Source organism: Artemia franciscana, chromosome 3 (genome assembly GCF_032884065.1).
Source record: "Artemia franciscana chromosome 3, ASM3288406v1, whole genome shotgun sequence".
Classification (NCBI taxonomy): Eukaryota; Metazoa; Arthropoda; class Branchiopoda; order Anostraca; family Artemiidae; genus Artemia; species Artemia franciscana.
Genome location: NC_088865.1, coordinates 30,965,337 through 30,983,653, shown reverse-complemented (window position 1 = coordinate 30,983,653; position 18,317 = coordinate 30,965,337). Strand labels below are relative to the sequence as shown.

Below are 18,317 nucleotides of genomic sequence, written 5' to 3'. Positions count from 1 at the left end.
TATACTGCTGGTACTTCCTTATGACGACCTGCATGCACCTAATGTGTTTTGATTTAGTTCAATATCCCCCTAAATATTTCCAGATAATTTTATCTTAATACCCTTACCCTTAGTAAAAGTAGTAGACAAGCAGTAAAAGTAGTAGTAGCATCATGCACATACTGCCTTTTGATTAGTTAAACATGTGTGGAAAGTTTAAACTTAATACCTTTAACCTCAGTAGTGGTAGTTGTAGAAGCAGTAGTAGCAGAAATAGTAGTAGTATGTACGTAATACCTTTCGGTCAGTTCAAAATCCCCCAAAATATGCCCTGAAAGTTTAAACTTAGCACTTAAAGCTGTTCCTAATATATTGCTGATACACCTTTTTGACAAAATGTGTGCACATACTGTATTTTGGTTTGGCTCAGAATCCCCTAAGCATTCCTTGGAAGTCTTACCTTAATTTTTGCCTCAGTAGCAGTGGTAGTTGCAGTAGCAGTAGTGGTATTAGTGGTAGAATGATCATAATGCCTCATCATTAGTCCAAAATCCCCCAACATGCCCTTAAATTTCAACTGAATGCTCTAAGCCCTTTGGTTAGTTCAGCATTCTTCTAAACACAATCTGCATACATATTATGTTTGTTTTTTATATTTAAAATCCCCTTGAATATTTCCAGAAAATCTAATGTGAATACCCTTACCTTTAGTAAAAGTAATGGACTAGCAGTAGGAGTAGCAGTACCAGAATACAGATAGAACCTTTTGGTTAGTTCAATAGGTAGTGATTTTGAGAAACCCCGAGTAGTAGGTTACTGTTAATTTTTTTGGGGTAGCAACTCTGAGGATAGGGCTGGGATGTAATCAACACAGCAATGATAATTACATTTGGACATAAGACTGGATAGGGAACCGAAGGAAATTATGCAGTTTTCAACATGACTTTGCTAGGATGAAAGTAAATACATCAATCAAATGTTCAAAACATATTTCTACAAAAAAAAGAAAAAAACTGAGTAGTGAGAAAAGATTGCCATTTGTAGCTGATTCAGTAATGGCAACTATTAATTTCTGTATTCTTACAAGTAAAATGTTAGTATAACAAGAGCTAAGAGCTCATATGGCACTTGTGACGAGGTCGGAAGAGCCAAGAGCTTATATGGTATAAGCTCTGGCAAAATTTTAAGAATCAATAGATTGCTTTAAAAGGAAAATCAGAAGCTTAACGCCGGTCGTGATTTGAAATAAGTGTTCTGAGTCACGAGGTCCTTCTAAATATCAAAATTTATTAAGATCCGATCACCCACTCGTAAGTTAAAAATACCTCAATTTTTCTAATTTTTCCTCTCCCTTCAGCCCACCAGATGGTCGAGTCGGGGAAAACAACTTTATTAAGTCAATTTGTGCAGCTCCCTGACATGCCTACCAATTTTCATCGTCCTAGCACGTCCAGAAGCACCAAACTCGCCAAAGCAATGAACCCCACCCCCTAACTCCCCCAAAGAGAGCGGATCCAGTCCAGTTACGTCAATCATGTATCTACGACGTTTATAAGCGTTTTCCAAGATTTCCGGTTTCCCCCTCCAACTCTCTCTAATGTCAACAGACCTGGCAGGGATTTGAAATAAGAGCTCTGAGACATCAGTTCCTTCAAAATGTCAAATTTCATCAAGATTCGGTCATCCGTTCTTAAGTTAAAATACCTCAACTTTTCTAATTTTTCCAATTTTTCCAAATTAACAACCCCCAGCTCCCCTAAAGAGAACGGATCCGTTCCAATTATGTCAATTACATATTTATAACTTGTGCTTATTCGTCCCATCAAGTTTCATCCCGATCTCTCCACTCTCTAATCGTTTTCCAAGATTTCGGTTTCTAAGATTTATGTTTTCCCCTCCAGTTCCCCCCCCCATATCTGGTCGGAATTTAAAATGAGAGTTCTAAATTACAAGATCCTTCTAAAGATCAAATTTCATAAAGATCTGATCACCGATTCGTAAGTTAAAAATACCTCATTTTTTCTAATTTTTCCGAATTACCCCCCCCCCCGTAACTCCACCAAAGAGAGCGGATCCGGTCCGGTTATTTCCGTCAAATATCTTGGACTTGTGCTTATTCTTCCCACCAAGTTTCATCCTGATCTCTTCGCTTTAAGCGTTTTCCAAGATTCCCGGTCTCCCCCACCCCCAATGACACTGGATACGGTCGGGATTTAAGATAAGAGATCTGAGTTACGAGGTCCTTCTAAATATAAAATTTCATTAAGATCCGATCACTCGGATCTTAAGTGAAAAATACCTCATTAAAATCAAATACTGGTTATGTCAATCACGTATCTAGGACTTGTGCTTATTTTTCCCACCAAGTTTCATCCCGATCCCTCCACTTTAAGCGTTTTCCAAGATTTTAGGTTCCCTCCAACTCCCCCCAATGTCACCGGATCCGGTCGGGATTTAAAATAAGAGTCTGAGACACGATATCCTTCCAAAAATCAAATTTCATTAAGATCCGATTACCCATTCGTAAGTTAAACATACCTCATTTTTTCTAATTTTTCCGATTTAACCGTCCCCCCACTCCCCGCCCCCCCCAGATGGTCGAATCGGGGAAAAGACAATTTCTAATTTAATCTGGTCTGGTTCCTGATACGCCTGACAAATTCCATCGTCCTAGCTTACCTGGAAGTGCCTAAAGTAGCAAAACCGGGATAGACAGACCAACAGAATGCGATCGTTATATGTCACTTGGTAGATACCAAGTGCCATAAAAACCAATCTGCAGAAAATTTTAAAATAAGCCAGAAACCCTTCAAAAATGATCTCAGTTTTGCTGTGATGTCATTTTCAAGGAGTTTCAGACTTTTCTTAAATATTCCTGCAAATTTGTTTTTAAAATAACATTTTACTATTAAGACTAGGCTAAGCAAAATAATTATTACCATTAGGCTACTGGATCAGCTGCAAATGACAATTTTTTCTCACTAGACAGTTTTTTTTTTAGAAACATATGTTTGAACTTCTGGTTACTATGGACTATTTTGCCTGTTGGGCCCCATTAAGGGCTCAAAATGTAAACTGCCCTCAAAGCAACTACTGAATTATGGAAGATCATAAAAAATAATCAACTGACGTATTCACCTTCTTTCAAAATTATGTTAAAAATTGCATATTTACTGAACCACGTGGTATTTTCTTCTTTTTTTTCCTATCTGCTTTCTGTCCTATAGACAGACTTAACCAATTACAGGAGCCTAGCCTATAAAAGAACATTTAATGAAGTTATTCTGATAAGAATGTAGTAAGTACTAGCCAAGCATCAGCCTTCCATTAATATTTAAGAAAGCAAAAACAAAAAAATATATGGTAGCCAAAATGATAGTTTGGGATAATTAAAGGAATCACATGCCATCTTTCATGCAGTTTTGGAAGGCCTTGGTAGCCTAAATATAGCTTGGCGAGTTCATCTGGTATCAAATGCTTACTGACTTAGGACAAGATAAACACTTGGGTATAAACCTAGACAAGGACCTGTAGAGAAGGAAACATGTTAGAAAAACAATTCATGCTTCATAATATGCACGCTAATTGTAGCTAACACATTTTGCATGCAGCCCTGCATTACTTAACCCCCTCCCTAATGTGCAAAAATATAGCCGAAATTTTATGTTTCCCATCTATTTTCCCAATGTATCTCTCTTGTTTCAGCCTGTGTATCTGTAAATTGAATCAACTGTGGCAAAACAATTCGCAGGTCTTAGACGAAAGTCTTAAGAGGATCAAAGTTCCCCATCAACTTCTCATTTGGGTATCAGCCCTACTGGAGAGTGAAAAAAAATTCTACTGAACATTTTTTTTGTGCAGAAATCACTCATGCACTGCATTGTGCTGAATTTGTGGCAATCCCAACTTGCAAGGTCCAAGTTAGCACTGAATTTCCTAAATGACCTGAAAATAGTGCATTATCTGAAGCTTGTAATTGGTATTCAGGCATAATCTTAATCAGGCATAAGCTATCCCCCCCCACAGACACACATTGTATTTTCCCAAAATACATCCAATTTAAATTTTAAGATAGCCATTTTATTCAAAATAGTCACATAACAAGGCTTATGGGGCTGAAAAAACCAGAGCCTTGGGGTAAGGGTTATAAGTTATGCCCCAGGGGCATTTAAGGTTATTATCGGAGGGATAGTAGAATAAACTTTAAAAGTCTCATTTGGTTGAAAATTGGAAATTCTAGTTCCCTTTTAAGAGTCATGGGTGATGGAGGGCAACTAGACCCCCCCCCCAACTACCCCTCTTTTCACCAAATGTATCTAATTTGAATTGTGAGATAGCCATTTTACTCAAAGTATTCCAAAGAACATAAAACAATGCCACTAGGGTTGGCACAACCCCCCCCCCCCCAGAGTTCTAGGGTAAGGTTTGTAAGTTATGTCGTGGGGGGCAAATAAGGTTTTTATGGAATATGGTCATATTAATTTCAGATGGGACTCATTTGATTTGACATTGGAAGTTATAGTGCCTTTTAAGAGTCTAAAATGATTTCAGAGGACAGCTACCGCCCCTCCACACTTTTGTGTTTTCTTAACATATATCTGATAGAAATTTTGAGATAGCCATTGAATTCAAAACATTGAACTCAAAACAAGGTTTTTGGGGATGTTACAAACCACCAGAGTTGACAGAAACCCCCAGAGTCCTAGAGAAAGGGCTGTAAATTATGCCCTGGGGGCATATGGGGGACTACCACTATTACCACTAAAGCTACTATTTCTATAGTGTGTACTACTAAGGCTGAGAATATTGAAATAAACATCTGAAGAAACGTTGAGGGGAAAATTGAACTAAATCAATGCATATTATGTGCATAGAGATTGCTGATGGAGATGTATCAGCTATTTTTTGAATGGCTCATCATATCAAGAGGAAACTGCATGAATATCATGAGTGAGATATTCAGAGGCAAAATGTACCTGCTACTACTGCTATTAATACTGCTACTACAACTATCAGTATTAATTATTACTGCTACCACTGTTCCTACTACAACCACTACTACTATGAAACTAGTACAATTAAGGCTAAGTGTACGAAGGTGAAAATTTTGACAGAATATAGAGGAAAAATTTTAACTAAATCAAAACAACATGGAGATTGTCAAAAGGGAGACAAAGCAATATCACAACAACAGTTTACATTATTAAGTTATACCTTTGAGGGTAAGTTGTGGCAAATTTTGAACTAGCCAGAACATACTATGTGCATACTTTAATATTACTTCTTCTGTAACGAATGACACTAAGGGCAATAAGTTGAAACTTTTAGGGGGAGTTTCTATTAAACACAAAACTATATGCATGCAGGCATTAAAAGGGCATACAAATAATATCATAGGCAGCACTGCTCTATCATAACTAGTAACATTGTTGATGTTTTAAAGAAGCTAATTTCATTGGGAATTATAAGTTCTAGTGCCCTTTTTAAGAATCAAAAGTGATTGTAGGGCAATCAGCCTTCCAATTTTTTCCCCTGAAAAGGACTATAAAACAAATTAATAAAAAAAAAACTTTTTCCCAAAAATAAGTTTTGAAATGAATTTAAAGATCTCCATTATACCAAAAATGGGCAAAAATGGAATCAAACAATCTATCAAGCATAAAACTACCACAAATCAGCATCAATAAATAAATGATACCCAAAACAAACTGAAATTAAAATAAATAACAGAATCATTCTCAAAACAAGCAGAAATTACCATGAAAGTATCATGATGGGGTCAGAACCCTGATGCCTCCTCAGGCAAAAATTAAATTTGCACTTTACGCAAAAAAATTAAATGTTTTCACTTATATAACTTTAATAAATATTTTTTTTTTTAGATTTTAAAGAATAAATATGATGAGCATATGAATATTGAAGAGACAATGCATATTCATTTGTTATTTTTTTAAGTAAAATTTAAATTATATTCTGGCCCTGAGAAGGCATAATGGTAGTGAGCACTAATCATGTTAATTTCATGTAAATAAAGTATTTGGACAGTGTGAAGTTAGAAAACAATTCTTAATTCATAATATGCAGAATAATTGTACCTAAATCATGTTGTATGCTGACCCTCTATACTTCTCCTCCACCCCACCCCCCCCCCAATGTGCAAATATATAGCCCAAATTTGTTTCTGAAGTATTACATTCTCATTATATTTTGTTATATTTCACAAAATATATTTCACAAAATATATTGGATTGGTCAGAGAAATAGGTTCTACTTAGATGAAGAATTTAACGTAGGTGCTATAACAGATAAGGGTATAAGCCTAGAACCCTAGCCAAATATAAAGAAAAATGCGAAGAAAACAATTCTTACTTCATAATATGCGGACTAATCCTAGTTAACACATTTTGCATGGGGAAACCTTTATCTTCACTTCTTTCACTGATGTACAATTAAAAAAAAAGAAAAAAAAATCTGAAAAACAGGAATGGATTCCAGTTCCAGTTCCAAAAATTGTAGGGAGGTATATGGACTAACAACAAGTCCTTTCACCTCTTTGACTTCTTCTTCAGAAAAACTAGCTACTGGAAGCGCTATTCTCCTCCAGTCTGCAAACAATGGATATATACGATTATGAACAATAATACACTGTTATTGATTGTGGGAAGTGCGAGTACCTGAGCTACCTGTCCCCAGCAGTTTAAGGCACTAGGCCGGCCGGTACCAATACGGCTCTTCCTACTCATTCCCGCTCTCTTCTGCACAATCAAAAACTATGGATAAATCGCGTCCCTTTAAAAATTGACTTCTTCAAGCTTTAATCTTTATTAAACAATATTTCTCTTCTTTAAGGTATCAATTGCTGCCTTAAATATCTTACGATCAATTTCCCATGGCAGGTTAGAATCCAGGATAGCTGTATAAGTATTTGGAATCTTAGCCAAGGAGCAGAAACGCTTAAGAGCAACAGTCTCCTCACTCTGAGCCTGGCAATCAAATAAAATATGCTGGATTGTTTCCTCTGTTGAAAAGCAGATTCGGCATAAAGGGGAATGATGTAGCTTCCAATTAAATAACAAGCTATTTAGAAGTAGGGCACCTGATTTCAGCCGGTAATATAGCACTGTATTTAATCTTGTATGAAATGGAGATAACATTAATGTACTGTGATTAACTTTGGATCTTTGCCTGATAATATCTCGTGAATTGAGGTCAGAGGAAGGATTGGAGATAACATGGAAGCCTTTGCTTCTAGAGAATCAGCCATATCATTATATTTTATACCTTTATGACTAGGAACATGTTGAAAATAAACTTCATTTTCCTTGATCTTAAGATTAAGAAGCTGTCTTCTAATATTATATAAATCTTTGTCATTAGCAATTCTATTAATATTTTGGATCAGTAGTAATGCTGATTTAGAGTCGGAGAGACAGAGTATATTTTCAGATTCAATGTTATAATTTATAAGTGCATCCAAGGCCAGGCGGATGGCACATAATTCAGCAGACAAGATAGAAGATCCCAATGGGAGAGGAGAATAAATGTTCAAATTCAGGGATGGGATACATGCTCCTGCTCCAGCTCTTTCCCTCTGGACGGATCCATCTGTATATATTTTTCTATAGTTGGGGTAAGCCTTTGAGATGTGTTCAGCCAAAATAGTCTGGATCTCATAATTAGGAATCAAATCTTTACTAATAGAGATAAGTTCTACTTGACAGCTTGGAGGACTCATTTTCCATGGGGGGACTCAGTAAAGGGATATGCATAAAGCAAATGTTGATTCCAGTTTGGGACCTCCAGTTGAAACTGATTCCATGATGAATGGGCATTGGAACAGGCTGACTTCTCAGCAAAGGTATGTGCATATACAGCATGCTTGGCTCCATAAGCCTGGATTTGCGAGAAATACTTTATCCTCAGACTAGATGCTCTTTCACTTAGGGACACCAATCCCGACAGTGTTCTTAACTTTGACAGAGGAGTATGCTTATGCACACCCAAAGCTATTCGAATAGCAGAATTTTGTAAAGATTCAAGGATTTTGAATGAGGATGGGGGACGAGCTGAAAATATTTGAATCCCATATTCTATATTTGAACGAATATATAATTTGTAAAAATCCAAAATAATTTTTGGGTGACATCCCCACTTACTTCCAGCAAGTCTCTTTAGAATACAAAGTCTCTGAATAATCAGAGATTTCAAAGAATTAATATGTTCATGCCACTGCATTTTAGAATCCATTAATAAACCAAGTAACTTCACTGAATTGCAATATGGGATCTCCCTTGAGAAAATTGTCAGTGGATTAGGAGGATCTAGAGTACCATTAGTAAATATAATGGCTTTAGTTTTACTGATTGATATTGGGAAGCCAAATGCTAAAGAGAATCTCTGGACTAAACTTATATCCTGTTGAATAAGGCTTTGAAGAAGGCTAATATCCCTTCCTGACTTCCAAATGATCAAATCATCTGCATAAAGGCCAAATGATGCATGAGATACTTGAAATTCAGAAACATACAAGTTGAATAGAAGAGGACTCAATATTGCACCTTGAGGAAGTCCTCTCGTAATGGGGCATTGCTCACTTCTAGACTGATTTACTTGAACGTAAAAATATCTATCAGTTAGAAAAGGCTTTATAAAACTTATAAAAGGATACGGGAAGTCAAGATTTATTAGGATTTCCAATAATTTATTGTGGACTACATTTCCATAGGCATTCGACGGCTCAAACAGAACAGCCATTGTGACATGTCTTTTGTTGAGAGAGTTACAAACATCAATTTCTAGCCGGGTAATGTTATCTAAAGAGCAATGTCCTTTTCTGAAACCTGTTTGTTCACTAGGAAAGAGATTGACTTCAGAAAACCACTCAATTCTTGATAAGACAAGCCTTTCCAGGATTTTATTAAAGGAAGATTATACTGATATAGGACGGTAAGACTTGAGATCATTAGATGAATAAGAAGGTTTTAAAGCTGGGAATACCTGAGCAATCTTCCAGGCATCTGGGAACTTTTGACTTGACCAAATAAGATTATAAAGACTTAAGAGGGCTGTATGAACCACCTTTGGGGACTCAAGAATCCACTTCATATAAATACCATCATAACCTGGGGAAGACTTGATGTTAAGAGAATTAAGTGCTACACAAAATTCATCTTGGGAAAAAGGTTTCATCAGAGTACCCTTATAAGAACAGGTAAGAGGGAGATTACAAAAAGGAGGTCGGCTGGGATGAAAATCTGAGCAATCATTTTTAAAAACATTGGTAAACAGATCTGCCTTCTTTTTATCTGAGACAATTGGATATCCATCCTGAATGATATCATATCTACGGTCATCATTAGGCTGCTTTCCACTATTTAGTTGGCTAATGAAATTATGGACCTTTGAAATAGGGGTTCTAAAACTGATACTTGAGCTAAAATTCAGCCATGTACTCTGTTTAGCTCTCCTACAAATTAGTTTCACCTTAGCACATGACTGCTTATAAAAGATTGCTGTTGACTGAGATGGGTGCTTTTGAAACATTTTACGAGCCTTTCTTTTTGCCAGAACTGCAACCCTACACTCATCATTCCACCAATTCTTGTGTCTTTTCGAGCCATTGTAAAAACGTACCCTAGTCATTGGAATTGCCGATTTAGCTGACTCCAGCAGGATTGATCTCAAATTAGACTCAATGGCATTAATATCATAATTAGGAGAAACAAAGGAAAAACCTACTTCATTTAATATCTCACGAAAAAGGGACCAATTACCTTTGGAGTTGATAAATGTAGGGACGTAGGGTTTGGGAGTGTAGCATAAATCTTGAAATGATGTAAGAATTGCACAATGATCAGATTGAAGAGACGACACCTTTACCATCTGAACTAAATCATAATATGAAGAAGGACCTAGAAGCAAATCTATAGTTGAGAAAGAGTTAGAAGAAATATTATACCTAGTCTGAAAGTCAAATGGAGTGAAAATCAAGGTGTCCGGAGAATTGGACAATATGTACTCTATTCCTCTTCCTGCTTTGTTGCTACCTGCTGATTGTTCCCAGAGAGGACTGTGGGCATTAAAATCACCAAAAATAAAGGTATTATTACCTGATAATTCTGTTTCCAAGATACTTTGGATGTCCTTACTCCCACATGGATTATAAAAGGATTTTATGGCAAGATGGTTATCATTGACTAAGGTAATTAATATGCCTACAACATCTATTTCATCCCTGTAGATAGTTAAGGGTTGAGGGGAGTGTTGGATTGAAAGATGAACAAAAATTGCCACACCCCCTTCCTTTCTGTTAGTTGATCTATCCTTCCTGTAGCACTTGTACCCAGGCATTTTGATTTTCTTGTACTGATGAAGATTAGTCTCTTGTAGACAAATAATTCCAATTCTCTTATCATTTGCACATTGGATAAGATCAGCAAGTTTATTTGAATTTAAAGAGACGCAATTCCATTGTAATTCTGTTCCTATTTCATTGAAAATAGAATTGGAAAAGTAGTGTTCTGCAATTTCTTTTGTTATACTGGCTTTTTTATCTTTAGCCAGATTTTATTGTAATATTAGGTCCACTGATGCAACATATTTAATTAAATTAGTAATATGAGGTCCAACTCTATCTTGCATAGTTATGGCTTGAGTAGAAATATTAGGAAAAGCTGCCACTCTTTCAGACCAAGATTTAGGATTAGTTTTAGGATTGTTGAGGGATGGACTAGCTTCAGCCACCTTGGGATGCTCTTTAGCCAATGGAGGGTAAGAAGTCTCAGTAGGAAGTATGAGTGCCTGATTCGGCTGGTTCTTGTGGACCTGTAGCCAGGGTTTTTGAGGAAGGGCTAAATTCCCTTCTTTGGCCTCATTAACTCTTGGACCTGATGGTACTTTGGACCGCTTGGCCAGCTGCATTGCAGCTATTGGGAAAGGAACATTTTCTTGAAGAGCAATCTTTAAAACTTTAGCTCGTTGAACCTATTTAGGACATGAATTGTGATCTGTTGATTGATGTCTACCATCACAGTTTGTACATTTAGGCACTTCAGTGCATCTACTTTCTGTAGACAAGGAGTGATTACCAAGGCAATTAGGGCACCCTGGCACAGAAGAAGAACCATACTTAGATGAGTGACCAAGCTTAAAACATTTTGAGCATTGAAGAGGTTTTTCTTGGTATATTTTATGAGCTTTTTGCTGACCAAAAAGGAATACTGAGTCAAATTGGGAACTAGCAGGTAAGATAAAGAGGACACTCTTACTACTTCTTGTTCCCTTAGAATCTAGTTTGCCCATACGATGAACATCCAGAACCTCCAGCATTTCCCCCTTATTGTTCATAAGGCCATCTTTCAAGTCGTCATTTGACAGTTCCAATGGTATGTTGTACAGTACTATTTTCTGAGAATTTTTCAGGGTTGGTTATTACCATTCAGGTGTAACAGGGATATTGCCAATTTTATTTAGGCTAAGGGCTTTGTAGGCTTCATTTCTGTCTAGAAACATAACCATTAGTGAACCATCTCTGTTCACATTCACAGTGAAGCTGCATCTAAAAGTTTTGAAAAGATTCATTCTAATGTTAGTAATATTTTTGATAGAGAAAGATTGATCTTCTACTGTTGGAGTAAAAAGGATAATTGATTTGTCATTTATCTCCACAGCTGGATTTGGGTTTGAGAGTCCCATTATTTCAGGAGGACTCATAGAAGGTTTTTTTCGTTTCTATTTTCTGCCTACTGTCTGAAAATCCTCATTTAGCAGGTTGTCAGTTTCAGAGATTGGTGGCTCAGAGACAGTAATCATGGTTTCATTCAGGCTATCATCATTGGATATTGGAGATACAACAATAGGAATATCAGCTTCTGATAACCAATTAGATGCTTGGCCCCCTTCCCTGAGGGGGCTAGAAGTGTTAGGAAACATTGAGTTCAGGAGAGGGAAATTCCAGAAACTCTAACCCCGCAATAGAATTAAATGAAAAAGCAAAATAATACTTCTCAAACAAAAGGATTAGCAAGAGCTTTAGTTCCTTTCACTCAGAATATAAATGAAATCAATAATATAATTTTTTTTTTCATCAATTGATTTCTTCTTTTCTTTTTTGGATTCAACTGCATTTTTCAGTTTTCAAATACTCCATAAATCTAATTAAACACCATCACTGGCATCTAATTATTTCTCACAAAAACATGTTAATAGACAAATAGAGATAAGTTAGGTTTGGTTAGATGGCATTTGTTTATAAACACTTTTCAAAACTAGGAGAATAGGCATAAATATTTATAAATGTGATAGAAAAACTGGATATAAAAAGAAAGAAGTGAAGATAAAAGTTCTACTGCTGCAAAATGTGTTAACTAGGATTATTCTGCATATTATGAAGTAAGAACTGTTTTCTCAACATGTTTCCTTATGTATGGCTGGTCTCCTAGGCTTAGACCCATATAAGTACCCCCAAATTATACAATTCCATGCATTCTGCAACTCACCACTTTATTGTGTGGTTCTTGTTTTGTAACAATTGATTCAATTTAAAGGAGCATGGGTTGAAACAAGAGGGCTGCAATAGAAGAATAGACGGGAAATATATACTTTAGGCTATATATTTGAGCATTAGGGGGGTAAAGTATAGTGGGGCTAGCTAAAAATGTGTTAGCTACAATTATTCTGTATATTATGAAGTGAGAATAGTTTTTTTAACACGTTTCCTTCCCTGTAGGTAATTAACTAGGCATATACTGAAAAAACTTGTGGTAAAATTCAAGTTCAGCTATCTTTTGCAATCTTGGAATGTGGTTAGATTAGGAAAATGACACTATCAGGGTTGTGTCTACAGACTAAGGTATATCCTAATCTTTAGTCAGGAAAGGTGACCTTTGATGACTTTAAAATATTTGTGTTTTGAAATTAAAACCTTGCAAAACAGATCTTCTTCTGAAATGAAGTACAAAAAAAAATCTGGGTAAAATTCTAGTTTAGCTTCTTTTTGCCACCTTGGAAAGGGGTTAGGGTAGGAAAGTGAAACCTTCTGCAATGAATCCAGGGCCAAAAATATACTGTGGGGAGGTATTGCCAAGCTTCCATCTAACTCTCCTCTGATTTCTAGGTCTTATAAATTTTCCAACTTGACAAGTCTATATCTACTGAAATTTTGACCAAACAACATTTTACATTAATTTTCAGTTATCAGTTTATTTTTCTCTGGCTTTAGTTCTGAAAAATGCAATTCCTGTTATTTAAGTAAAATTTTAAGCCATACTAATGGTTTTTTTCTTCTAAGTTTAGGAAATGTATTTGTAGATCTTTGATACCTCATAAATTGGGATTGAGCAAAGTTGAAAAACTTAAAACTGTTTTCTTGTGCTTCACTTAAGCAGAAGATTTGTTTTGCAAGGTTTTGCTTGAATAACACAAAGATTTTTAAAGGTCATCAAAGGTCACAGCCCTCAAGAGAGAGAGAAGCAGTGGAGGCAGGCACCTCAAAATACCTTCTGGGACTTATTTTAGTCTGTAGACCCATTCCTGAAAGTTTCATTTTCCTAAGGTAACTCCTTTCCAAGACAGCAAAAAGTAGCTAAAGTAGAATTTTTCCAAAAACTGTTTTAAGATTCTCAACTTCACTCAATCCCAATTTATTAGATTTCAGAGATCTTCAAATACATATACTATCCTAAATTTTCAAAAGAAAACATTGAACTAACTTAATATTCTACTCAAATAACAGGAATTGCATTTTCAATAAAATTATAGTTTAAGTACTTTTTACTGCACTTGGTATTAACCAAGTGACATATAGCAATTGCAAATTCTTTTGGTCTGTCTGTCTTTTGGTCCTGGTTTTGCTACTTTAGGCACTTCCACGTAAGCTAGGACGATGAAACTTGGCAGACGTATCAGGGACCAGACCAGATTAAATTAGAATTAGTCTTTTTCCCAATTTGACAATCTGGGGGGGGGGGGGAGAGCGGGGCCAGTTAATTCGGAGAAAATAGAAAAAATGAAGTATTTTTAACTTGCAAACAGTTGATCAGATCTTAATGAAATTTGATGTCTGGAAGGATATCGTGTCTCAGAGCTCTTATTTCAAATCCCAACCGGATCTGGTGACATTAGGGGGGGGGTAGGTTGGGAGGGGGGAACCTAAAACCTTGGAAAACACTTAGAGTGGAGGGATTGGGATGAAACTTGGTGGGAAAAATAAGCACAAGTCCTAGATACATGATTGACATAACCAGAGCGGATCCGCTCTCTTTAGGGGGGGAGGGGGATCCGCTTAGTTGGGAGGAGGGTTAATCCTGAAAAATTCTGTCTCAAAGTTAATCCTGTCTCAAAGCTCTTGTTTTAAATCCAGAACAGATTTGGTGACATTGCGAGAGTTTGGGGGGGCTAAAATCATAGAAAACGCTTGAAGTGGAGGGATCGGGATGAAACTTGATGGGAAAAATAAGCAGAAGTCTTAGATACGTGATTGGATCCACTCTATTGGGAGGGGGCTAATTCTGAAAAATTAGAAAAAATTATGTATTTTTAACTTACAAAGGAGTGATCAGATCTTCATGAAACTTCATATTTAGATGGACCTCATAACTCATATCTTTTATTTTAAATCTCAACCGGATCCAACATCATTGAAGGGGGGGACTGGAAATCTTAGAAAATACAAAAAAATATAAAGCATAGAGATCAGGATGAAACTGGATGGGGAGAATAAAAACAAGTCTAAGATACGAGACTGGCATAACCGGACCAGATCCGCTTACTTTGGTGGAGTTAGTGGGGAGGGGGATAATTCGGAAAAATGAGGTATTTGTAACTTACAAAGGGATGATCAGATTTTAATGAAATTTGATATTTAGAAGGATCTTGTGCTTTAAAGCTCTTATTTTAAATTTTGACCAGATCCTGTGACATTGGGGAGGGGGAGTTGGAGGGGGGGACCGGAATTCTTGGAAAATGTGAAAATTGCGGTATTTTTATCTTATGAATAGGAGATCGTATCTTAATGAAACTTGATACATAGAAGGATTGTATGTCTCAGATGCTCCATTTTCAACTCGAATTGGGGCCAGGGACACAGGGGGTTGGAGGAGGGAAACAGAAACCTTGGAAAACGCTTAGAGTGGAGAGATTGGGATGAAACTTGATGGGAAGAAAAAGCACAAGTACTAGATACGTGATTGACGTAATTGGAATGGATCCATTCTCTTTGGAGGAGCTGGGGGGTGTTAATATGGAAAAGTTAAGGTATTTTTAACTTAAGAACAGGTGACCAGATCTTAATGAAATTTGATATTTAGAAGGAATTCATGTCTCAGAGCTCTTATTTCAAATCCCAACCAGATCTGTTGACATTGGGGGGAGTTGGAGGGGGAAATTGGAAATCTTGGAAAACACTTAGAGTGGAGGAATCAGGGTGAAGCTTGGTGGATAGAATAAACAAATGTTATAGATACATGATTGACATAACCATACTGGATTTGCTCTCTTTAGGGGAGTTGGGGGGAGAGGTTCAGTGCTTTAGCGAGTTTGATGCTTCTGGACATGCTAGGACAATGAAAATTGGTAGGGGTGTCAGGGAGCTGCACAAATTGACTTGATAAAGTCAGTTTTCCAGATTCTGGGAAAACTATCTGGGGGGCTAAAGGGAGAGGAAAAATTAGAAAAAATGAGGTATTTATAAGTTATGAGTAGATGATTGGATCTTAATGAATTTTGATATTTAGAAGGACATTGTGATTCAGAGCTCTTATTTTAAATCCTGACTGGCATTAAGCCTCTGATTTCCCTTTTAGATCAATCTATCAATTCTTAGAATTTTGTTAGAGCTCATGGCTCTTAGCTCTTCTTGCCTTGTCACAAGTGCCATATGAGCTCTTAGCTCTTGTTGCTATCTTAGAAAGGGGTTAGGGCTAGGAAAATGAAACTTACAGTACTGAATCCAGGGGCAAAACATACTCTGAGAACATATTGCCAAGCTCCAAAGATGGTAAGGAATCCACAGGCATTTTTTCTGAATGGAATGATTCATCAGTTGGGATTAAAGTCTCATATGGAGCCTCTATTTTTCATGCAGAATGTCATGCTCTCCAAAAGGCTCTGGATAATGTGCTGGAAGCCAGCTTTTGTTATCTTCTCTGATTCTAAGTGTTATTTTGATTTGAAAAAGAGACAGGGAAAAGTTATTCCAATCATTGTTCATCTACAGGAAAGGATTTAGAAAATAATGTCTTCCCAGGTTCTTCAACTGAAAATGATTTGGGTTCCTTTACATAATGATTAAGGGAAATAAAATTGCTGACAGTATTGAAAAACAGGCTATTCACCACCCAGTTACTTGGAAGGTTTTTCTAACTGAAAATTAAATTAAAAAAAATAGTTATTTTTAACTGAAAGTAAGGAGCAGCTTTAAAACTTAAGCCGAACAGAAATTACTCAATATATGAAATGGGTTGTCCCCTCCACAATCCCTTGCTCTTTACGCTAAAGCTTTTAATTGTTTTAAATAGTAGAATTGTGGCAAAGAGTCAAACTTTAGTGTAAAGAGCAAGGGATTGCAGAGGGGACAACCAATTTCATATATGGAGTAATTCCTGTTTGTTTTAAGTTTTAAAGTTGCTCCTTACTTTCAGTTAAAAAAACTAGTTTTTTTTTTATTTAATTTCTGAATGTTTTTGAATTAATGCATGTTTGATTTTGGCTCTCTGCACATAAATTATTAAAATGAAATTTGTATGTTAATTCTTTTTTTGGCTAAATGACTTTCTCTTAGTTTTGATCAGACAATTTTGAGAAATAAGGGGTGGGGAAGGAGGCCTAGTTGCCCTCCAATTTTTTGGTTACTTAAAAAGGAAACTAGAACTTTTAATTTTTAACAAACGTTTTTATTAGTGAAAAATATATATAACTTAAGAATTAACTTACATAACAAACTTTAATATTCTTATATTTTTATTATGTATACAAGGGGATTTGTACCCTTGTTAATACCTTGCTCTTTACACTAAATTGTAAGTTTTGTCCCAATTCTTTAAGAATGGCCCCTGAATCAGAAAGGCTGTAGAATAAATAGTTGAAATTACTAAAAATCCCAGTCAAATCTCTACAGTTTGTCACTCTACTCAGCATCTAGATGGTGTTTAAATACATCTATTGATTAAGCAGAAACAGTGTTCTCCTTGAGATTGTTCCAGAGGTTCACAATCTGGTTTGAGAAGAAGCTGTATCTTGCTCTAGTTCTTGCATGAAGTTGCAGATTTGTTTTGGGTGTCCTTGTGGTATGTGGGAGGGGTTAATCTCCAGGATCTCACTTTCTTGATTGGTAGAGAGAAGTTTGTGTGCCTGGATAATGTCCCCACATTTTCACCTGAAGACTAAAGAGGGGAGGCTGAGTTCCCTCAGCTGTTCACTGTAGGGCTTGTTTTCCATACTGGCAATCAGCTTAGTGGGCCTTCATTGGATTTACTCAAGAAGTACATTGTCCTTTTTGAATAAAGGGACATACTTTACTTACAGGGACATACTTAGTTTGTAGCCTAGATCCATCCTTGAAAGTTTTGTTTGTAGCCTAGATCCATCCTTGAAAGTTTTGTTTTCCTAGCTTAGGCTCACCCTTTTCCAAGATAGCATAAAGTAGCTAAACTAGAAGTTTAGTTAGCCTATTTTCAGAACTGAAACCAGAGAGAAAGAAACTGATAGCTGAAAATTAAGGTAAAATGTTGTTTTGCCAAATTTCAATAGGAATACACCTTTAAATAGGCTAGCGAATTTCCAAGACTTAAAAGTCAGACGAGGGATAACATGAAAGCTTGGCAATAGCCTACCTTCTCAGAGTTTTTTTTGCCCTGGACTCATTACTGAAATTTCCATCTTCCCAACCTAACCCCTTCCCAAGATAAAAAAAAATAGGTAAGCTAGAATTTTACCAAGCTTGCTTTTTATTTGATTATGACTACAAAAGTTAATAAGAAAATCGAAATAAAACAAAGCAGAACCTTTAACGAAAACAATGTTTTCAATCTTTTAAACCATTTGCTAATGTTGAATATAAAACGTGCCTTCTGTTTAATCGTGTTAGATGGCGTAGGATAGAAACTTAAACTTAGCCAGTGATACCAATTCACAACAAGAGCTAAGAGCTCATATGGCACTTGTGACGAGGCGAGAAGAGCTAAGAGCCAAGAGATCATATGGTATGAGCTCGAACAAAATTCTATGAATCAATAGATTGATTTAAAAAGAAAATAAGAGGCTTAATGCCGGTCAGGATTTAAAATAAGAGCTCTGAGTCACGATGTCCTTCTAAATATCAAAATTCATTAAGATCCGATCAC

The 18,317-nt window shown here is 36.3% G+C and overlaps 1 protein-coding gene across 1 annotated transcript in view; it reads right to left on the bottom strand.

Annotated features, from left to right (window-relative positions):
- LOC136025149 (protein CREBRF homolog) overlaps positions 1-18,035 on the bottom strand; it is a 100,995-nt gene extending 82,960 nt beyond the window's left edge. The window contains exon 1 of the mRNA XM_065700901.1: positions 17,979-18,035. The gene's annotated coding sequence lies outside the window, so the exon portion shown is untranslated. The remainder of the gene's footprint in view (positions 1-17,978) is intronic.
- Positions 18,036-18,317: the final 282 nt, after the last annotated feature.